Source organism: Propithecus coquereli, unplaced genomic scaffold (assembly GCF_000956105.1).
Source record: "Propithecus coquereli isolate 6110/MARCELLA unplaced genomic scaffold, Pcoq_1.0 Scaffold39, whole genome shotgun sequence".
Taxonomy (NCBI): domain Eukaryota; kingdom Metazoa; phylum Chordata; class Mammalia; order Primates; family Indriidae; genus Propithecus; species Propithecus coquereli.
In genome coordinates, this window is record NW_012149618.1 from 9,780,463 (window position 1) to 9,789,680 (window position 9,218).

Here is a 9,218-nt window from a genome sequence, read left to right on the forward strand (position 1 = left end):
AAAAAAAAAAAAGTATGTAACAGTTTTAAAAAATTCATAGAATCATAAATAACATAAAGAAAATGAACCCCCCTCCCCATGAGTCCCACAATCAAGAGGGGAAATCACTAAAAACACAATTTAGTGTATTCATTTATATAATGACCAAAAATTATACCAGCAGGATTTTAAAAAAAGAAATTAGGATCTACTGTTTTTAATCATAATCTATGTGCTCTGGGGAAATGAACAAAGAGAATTTTCTCAGGCTTTGCTTAATCTGAAAAGCTAGAAAAATTTCAGAAACTCTTACAATGTTTTATGAAAATCTAAACATGACCTGAAAAATCATTACATTATATATTTACTCTGTGGTTATTATACACAAAACAAAAAATCTAATGAGAGGTTATTCCCCACCCCTTCCTCCCTCTTTAATGTGAAATTAGTTTTGTTATATTGCATGTGTTTTTCTTCAGCAGGTCAGTCCATTACTGGAAATTAACTTCTGCACTCTTTTAAAAGGGCTTCATTGTCTTCATTTAAAAGTTTTGGTTTGCTGCACATACAATATCGTCCTACCATTGATGAATTTGTTTTACATGCATTTGTTTTACTGTCTTTTTCTGTTGTATAATGAACATCTTCTCACAGTAACGGGGCAAAAGAGCTGTGTGTCTGTTTACATTTGTGGATTTTGTTCCTAGCTCTAAGGCTCCAGGCAACTGGAATGGATGACAAAGTACTTGTCTAACATTTGTTTTGGGGAATGGAGGTGGAGGATTTAGTTTCAAAATTGAGCTTTTCTCATTCCAAAACTGATGCCATTGAAACTATCAATTTATGCCTCAATTTATTATCCTGTTAAGACTCTCCCTATAGAAAAAAGTGGGGGCAGGTTTATAATGGATTAGGCAGGTGTGGTGGTCCATGCCTGTACTCCCAGCTACACTTGAGGCTGAGGCAGGAGGATCACTGAGGCCCAGGAGTTTGAGGCTCTAGTGAGCTATGATCATGCCATTGCACTCCAGCCTGAGTGACAGAGCAAGACTCTGTCTCTAATACACACACACATACACACACACACACACGGACATGCACACACATAATGGGTTAACATCTATGTTTTATGAACCCAAGGATATCACCTTTCATTAATTAAATATATGAGAACAGTAAAGCTCTGTTTAGATATGGAGGTTATAGTCATCTTTCCATCATTTAGATTGATGGGGCAAATAATTTCTCTCAGCTACTCTTTGGCGTAGTAATATTGCTTAATCTCTTCTGCCAAACATTGCTAATTGTTTAGGTAGTATTCATATATTTTTCCTTTTTCCAAACAAATAGAAAGCTGACTTTGCTCAGAATGTCATCATGATTAGTTACATTTTCCCAACTTCCTTGCAGCTAGAGAAATTCAATTTTTTAATAAGGAACAAAAACTCCCCTGAGCTTTTTTGTCTGTTCAGTCTAATATGTTTCATTGGATCTAGAATAATACTCTGTAGAGAGTTCAATTGATAAATTTCTGATACTTTTGAATTTTCCTCCTGACTTATGAAGTCTTAGGTTTTGCAAAACTGTATTTGGGCCTCTCCCCTTCATACCCTGTGGTTCTATTGTCAAATTCCTGCAAGCATTTGTTACTCCTATTATATACAATATGCACTTCCAGATGTTACCATGGCATCCAATACCATTCAACTTCAAAGAACAGGGAAACTAGTCCATGGGGAAGGTAACATTTCCTTTATAAAGAGCTACCTCTAAACAGATATCCTGTGAATCACCTTATTGATTGCCTCTGTCTGTGGTCCTCCACTACTAATTTTCAAGATTTCCAGGTAATATCTTACTTACATATTTGCTTCAGAGACAGCCAAGATAAATCTGTGTCTATGGTTATAGCGCAATGTTTGTATGAAACATGCTGAAAATCATACATGCAAATTGCTTCAAAGTTGGTTATTTAAAACGATGGCATCATACACCCGTGTTAGTGTACCACTTTTGACATCACTGTTTAGACTCAGATTCCTAGCCACTATCATTTTTTTCTACCAAATATTTTTAGCCAAACATAGTATTACCCAGCTAGATTAAACCTTCTATTTGTTAGGCATAATTCTAAATGATTTGGTCATTCTTTAAATGAAATATACTTTTACATGGAGAAAATGCCAAGACTAATAAAAAGAACTTCAGCTGAAGTGCTGCAGTGATTCTACAAGAAAAATTCTAAAGTGCTTTGAACAATGAGTGTACTATGGCGGTACATTATATTCATCTTTGTTTGAAGGAAGCTACATTCATTTGTACATTCCTGTGTTAGCATGTTAAATATCATGTTCCTTCCTTTATAGTCCTGTCATAATAAAATGTTATAAAAATCAATAACTTCAGGGGGAAAAATAATGTTTATTTTTTCCAGATGGTTTATTTCCACCTTATAAATGATGCTAAAATAACAACAAAATATTAAACGTAAAACATGAACTTAAAATTTTAAAAAAGTAAGAGATACTGATGCTATAAATAACGTCTACATTATTTAAGAATGTCTTAGTACCTCCCGGTAATGTGGTTTAATCCTGAGGTCTCAAATGCAAATTCCATCAAACCTTCATCATTTTTGTCATTAATCATAAAGTTACCAGATGTGTAGCAGTACCAGAAATCTCTCTCCAGATATTTCTTTTTCATCAATATTTGCCACAAATGGTTGATTGTGCCTGAGGAAAGAGGAAACATCAACCAAAAATTGAATGGTTTTTCTTCTCCAATTTTCTAACAAAATATGAATGCATATCAGGTGAAAAAGGTGTTTTACCGAATCACCAAACCACAAGCTAAAAAATTAATTAAAAAGAGCTTAGCTGTAAATTACACTTCACTTGTAGCCGCTACTTCTCTAATCCGGTTTGTTGGTTCAGGAATTAAGTATAGATTTGCCTGGACTATTCTCAATAGAGTTGCCAGATTTAAGAAATAAAAATACAGGATATCTAGTTACATTTGAATTGGATTTTTAAATTATATTCATGTCCTAAATATTGTACAGTATTTACTTATACTAAAAATTATTTGTTATTTATCTGAACTTCAAATTTAACTGGCACCCTGTGTTTATCTGGCAACTCTACTTCACAGCACAACCAAGTTGGAAGCCTTTGCCTGTTTTCTGTCAGATTGAGAAAGATTATACATGTTGTGGGATCTTAACCCACAGCCACGTAACCTGGGAAAAATCGTATGTTGGCACATGGAGACAGGTCCATTGGCCTTCAAGGTGCTGTGGTCTTTGAGAGGTCACATAGATGCTCAGTGTGAACATGATAGTAAAGAATTGACATATTATTCCTGAGTCACTATTTATAGGTTATTGCCATGTGAACTTTATGTTCACCTGTTTACATCAATGTGTTTGTACTTGAGGGTATGTGTGTGTATACGTGTGTGTATGGCCTATCAGTGTAATGAAACTGAACTCCAAGTCATTTGTTTTGATTATATTCTCACTCTACCATCCAAGAAAGCCATAAAGAATAGTGTCTCCTCCCCTAACAAGTCCTATTCTCTTGGTTATGTTTTACTATGACCTGGTTGCCTTGTAAAAGGAAATCCCAAAACAGAGATTCTTCAAAGAGTATTTACTAGCATCAGCTGATTACAAATGGCGTCAACATGGTGGGCACTCAGTTTGCATCAACCCTATAACTTACTTTAGTCTCACTTTTAAGGTCCTTTAGTTCACCAGGCATTTCCTAGAATGGAATCAGTAAGCCAGAGGCATTTACTGAAGATGTTTGGATCAGTGCCCATCTCACTGATTAGTGGTCCTCTGCTAGCCTCTTCGGGGCCACCCCTCTCTTCTAATTATTCATTTATAAATGGGCTATTTTATCAGGTAGATCAGAAAGTATATGTCATGTAAACTGACAGATATATCTGCTTTCAGCAAACCAGTACTCCTTCACCCCTGTGTTCACTGCAGTTGGGTCAGGCATTCTTTGGCAGATTTTTTTTTTTTTAATTTGGAAAACATCACTGCCAGATTGTTAATTGTAAGAGTTAATTTGTTTCTGAGAATTGCTTACATAGCTTACCCCAATTCTGATCCAGCGTGTGTTTTAAAAATCTTTGATTTAGCCAAGCTTTTCATTTCTAATCTGGTGACAGGATCTTCTCGTTTGGTTCAGGGGGGTCAGTTTCCCCACCCATAGAGGTTTCTCTGAAGTTGTTTTTAGGCCTACGTCAGAACATATTCTAAAATTTCTGCTAGGGCAGTTAATGTTTGCCAATTTAATCAGAACTCTTTTTTATTTTTTGAACTCATTATCGAAGTCTAATATATGTATACAAAACATACAGTTGTAAGTGTGTGGCTTTGTTTTCACAAAAAAAATGCAAAGTAAATGAATTTTCACAACATAAGCATTGCCAATACCTCAGAAATTCCCCACCCCCATGCTCCCTTCCAGTCACTTTCTCTCACCAAGAGTAACACTGCTTTTACTTTTAACAGCATAAATTAGTATTGCAGAATTTTGATTTTTATATAAATGGATATTACTGTCTTGCATTTAGCCTCTTTTGCCAACCTTATATTTGTTAAATTAATCCACATTGTTGCATGAATTGTAGTTTGTTCACTCTTCTGACTGTATAGTGATGAGTTTTGTGAATATATCACAATTTATTTATACATTCAACAGTTGATTGGCATTTAGATAGTGATGCTATGAAGATTACTTTGCTTATCTTTTGATAAGGATCACATATTTCTCTTGGTACATACCTAAGAGAGGACTTGTTGAACTCTAATTTTATAACTAGCATTTATCTCTTTTATTAGGATTAACACAGCTGAGGTTCCCTAAATTTCTAACATGGTTGAGATTTTAAGGTAAAAACCTTAAAACTCTGGCTGCAACTTTAGAGTTGGGAACAAAAAACCACACAGTGTGATGGGACATGCTTGACTCCATTGTCTCAGATCTGATCCAAATCACCTAAACTCTCCATAACACTGTCATAATAATATAGTTCCTATTTATCTTACAAGTTTTGCATGAGAATCAAAAATAATTTTTGTCCATGTATGTAGGTAAAATCTTAATTAGTTATAAATGCATAATATCAAGATTCTACAGCAATATCCTTGGCTATCTGGATATCTTTGAAAAACATATAGACAGACCTGAATACTAACCTTGTGAGTAGGTTTATTCAAGAACCAGTCATGGTCACCACCAGAAATCTACATATTATCCCTGATATGTCAACAGGAAATACTTTTCTATAGTCAAGAGTTGAACTCAGGTCCAGGTTTAGTAATTTCCATTAAAATAGCCCATTTATCCTGCCTTGAGCCAGCCTCTTTCTGACATATGTGAACGATTTTTAGACATATAATTTATATAACATACATCTTGAGCACAGCCCACACGTCTAACTTCTTTAACACAATTCGGTAACTGATGAGTAACTCTGTACCCTTGAACCTCTTTCCTGCATCACACTTTTCCAACCCAGCACCTCATGCCTTCCACATGCAGCACCCAAAATGTTTCTGTCTATTTTAACTTACCTCTTCTTGTAATTTACCATGAACATGGGCTAATCAAAAGTTCATTTATAGTTCTAATATAATCTTAATTTCTCAAGGACTTAAAGTAACTGTCCCCAGTTGTGCCAGTTCATGCTCCAGCCTAATTAGTTTGCCCTTAGGCTTTCTGTGGTGTCAACACCCACATTAGTATCTTAGAAGTCTCGCAGGGTTCATTGTACCCTTTAGGTAGGTTTTTGCCCATCACCTCCTTCCACCTCCCCCCTGTTTGATTTCCACTGAGTTTTGTTTCCCTTTGGGCACATGTATGCTCCGGTTAGCTCCGGTTTAGTAGCGGGTACGTGTGCTATTTGTTTTTCCATTCTTTAAATACTTCACTTAGGATATTGGTCTCCAGTTCTATACGAATCATTACAAAAGGCCTTAATGTATCCTTTGTCATGGCTGAAAATCATTTTGGGTGGTATGGACACTTTAACAATGTTGATTCTACCAATCCATGAGTGCGATACGTTTTTCCATTCGTTTGTGTCGTCTGCGATTTCTTTCCTCATTGTTTCACGGGGGTGATGGGCACACTTATAACCCTGACTCAAGCATAACAAAATCGGTACATGTAACCAAAGACATTTGTACCCCCATAATATTTTAAAATAGAAAAAAGTCACTGAAGAAATCAAAGCATGAACATAAAATCACAAAACATCATTTTGTTTTAATGATCTATTGTAGGTATTTACCTCAACATATCAATAAAAGGACGATTTTATGTAACAAAACAACACAGCTCATTATAAAGACATAAAAACCAATGACATTAAAAGCAGTATTAGTGCTCAGCAGACTAAAGCCAAATAATCTAGTGTAACGAAATGGTTAGGTTGAAGTCTTAAAAGATTGTAATTGTTGGGCATACAAATCATAGATATTAATAAAATAATTTCCCCATGCATGAGGTAAGAATTGAAAACAATTTTAAAATAGAAACCTCAACCCTAAAGGTAGAGAATATTTCCTTTCTTATTAGAGTACTAATTAAAAGCAAATGAAATGAGAAAAAGAAAGTTGTCCCATAGGAACGGCTTGTATGTGCTCACTTTGGTAGGTGCTGATTGTTCTCTGGTATCCACTGGAGCTCGGTGGTGATACACTATTGGAGGCATCTCAATACTTCTGCTCTATCAGATATATTTTCTCTTTGTTTATTTCTTCATTTTATATGTATTTACACTGGCTCATTCTAAGATTTAGATAATAGTCCAAAAAGACTGGATTAAGTGACAAATTCCAGTAAATGAATAAAGATGCCATATTCTATTCAGAGTTTATTTTTGTCCACTCCAATGATTAGATTAAGTCAAGTTATTATGCCCGGTTTATTCCCTGAGGAAAAAACATATTACCAGCAGGTTCTCAAGCCTCGTGAAAATTAGCTTTGGGTGACTTTAACCATCAGTTTTTCATGTATATTCAGGGCTGCCAGAATTTCATTTAACTTCACATAAAGACCCCAAGCAAATATTCAATCTTAATCTTTATCTTATCCCAAATGTCATGGTTGATTTCACCAGACTCCTTGACAGGCTTAAAGCTATATTGCTTTCCAGTTTGGAGGTAGACAGATGTAATGAATATGGAAACATGAAGTGAAGTAATTAGGTCATTATTTCTTTTTCACCAAGGAGAAAAAACATTCACCTGAATAAAAAATCCCAGAAGATGCAAAATAGTCAGATGCAAAGTCAAAATTACAAACATTTGTTTAGCAAGAAGCATATATGCTATATCTAATCTGTTAAGCTTTTTTGTTCTCAGCATCCATAACTCCTTTAACATGCTCACTGTTTTCCTTTCCCAGATTAAATTCCATTTTCCATTTTCTTTCATTGGGAATATAGCAGCAATCAGATTAGCACTCCTCCATCTCTCCACCATCCCTCTACGCCTCTGTACGTCTGTGTCCATCTCGCATACTCTACCTTCCTCCTTTCACAGTGGATGGGCTCTTACTACCCTTTCTAGGGCCAACCCTGCCACTTGTGTCCTGGCATCCATCCCACTTGTCTTACTCAAGGCTCTCTCTCCAGCAGTAATCCCTTTTCTCTGCTACGTCATCCGATCTACCCTCCTGGCTGGGTCAGCAGCAGCAGGCAATCTTTAGGTTGCATTGAGAGTTGTCTAGACTCACTGCCTATACTTCCCCCAACTTATTCTTTCTTGAACATAGTCTACTTAGGTACTTGTTCATGCACAAAACTGAAACCCATTGTCAAAGTCACCATTGATTTTATCTTTGCCAACATTAGTAAATTATCGGCCTCCACCTCCCTTAATCTTTTAAGATTTTTTTGACATAGATGAAACCATTTGACATGTTTTCACTTGGCATAGTCAATCTCTCTTGATTTTCCTCTGACCTCACTGTCTACTTGCTCTCAGTCTCTTTTGTTGTTATCCTTGTTTTCCTAAGATATACATGTTTCAGTGTCTTTATTTATCCCCCATTCGATGATTTTTCCAAATCTATCTTGTTATAAGTGCAATTGAGTTCTTAAGATTCCCAAAATTCTATCTCCAGCCCAAATTCTCCAGCCTGAATTCAGGCTCTTACAGTGATAGCTCCACTCAGCTCAAATTTCACCTGCCACAACTGATCTCTTGACCCCCTCCTCCTGAGCCTGCTTGTCCCTGAGTGTCCCCTATACCCACCAATATTACCACTCGACCCTGACACTCATGACAGAATATTCTCTCTATCCTTGCTGCACTTTTTTATTGTATCATAGCAACACATTTTATATATGCCGTCTTCAAAATGCACTCAAAGTCAGAGTAATTCCAACGAACTCCAGTGCTACATGATTGCCCAAGGTATTGTTCTTTCTTGCGTAGACTTCTGCTATCACTTCCAAACTAGTCCCACTGCCTCCCTCTTACCAAGCATTCATCTGTTTTCTCTCCACACATTTGCCTTTGAAATATAAAACATGGTCTGTAACTTTCCTGCTCAAAACTGTTCAATGTTCTCATCCCACTCTAATAAACTTCAAGATCACTTGTGGAAAGATGTCCTGTTCTTAAGATTTGGCTCCTGGGACCATGATGGCTTCATCACCTGGCTCTCTGTCCTTTGCTCATACACTTGCAGTGATATTGGCTTTCTGCTACTTCTTGAACAGGCTAAGCACATTCCTATCCAAGGCCACTTGCACCTTGTATGCACTCAGTCTAGAACACATAAGTCATTCCCTCATTTATTCAGGTTTCAGTACAAAAATCTCCTCCCCAGAAAAATAATTTCTTTATCAGCCTACCTAAAATAGCCACCCCTACTGGTCTACACCCCATTACTCTGGGCTATTTTTTCATCCTAGAGCACATATGAATTCATGGGGTTTGGTTTTATCTTGCCATTTTGGGCCCGTTTGAGACACTAGATTATAAAATGCATATAGGCAGAAACGATATTTGTTTACCATTCTATCTCTTGCACATATAACAATGTCTGACATGTGGTAAATATTTGTTAAATACACACATGGAATTGGAATGAAAGAACTAATTATTCATGTGGGAATGTTCACAGTCTTATCAAAATCGCCACAGGCTAACAGAGTGTATTTGTGAGAACAAATCTCTCACTACTCCCCACCTCAGAAAGAAGAAG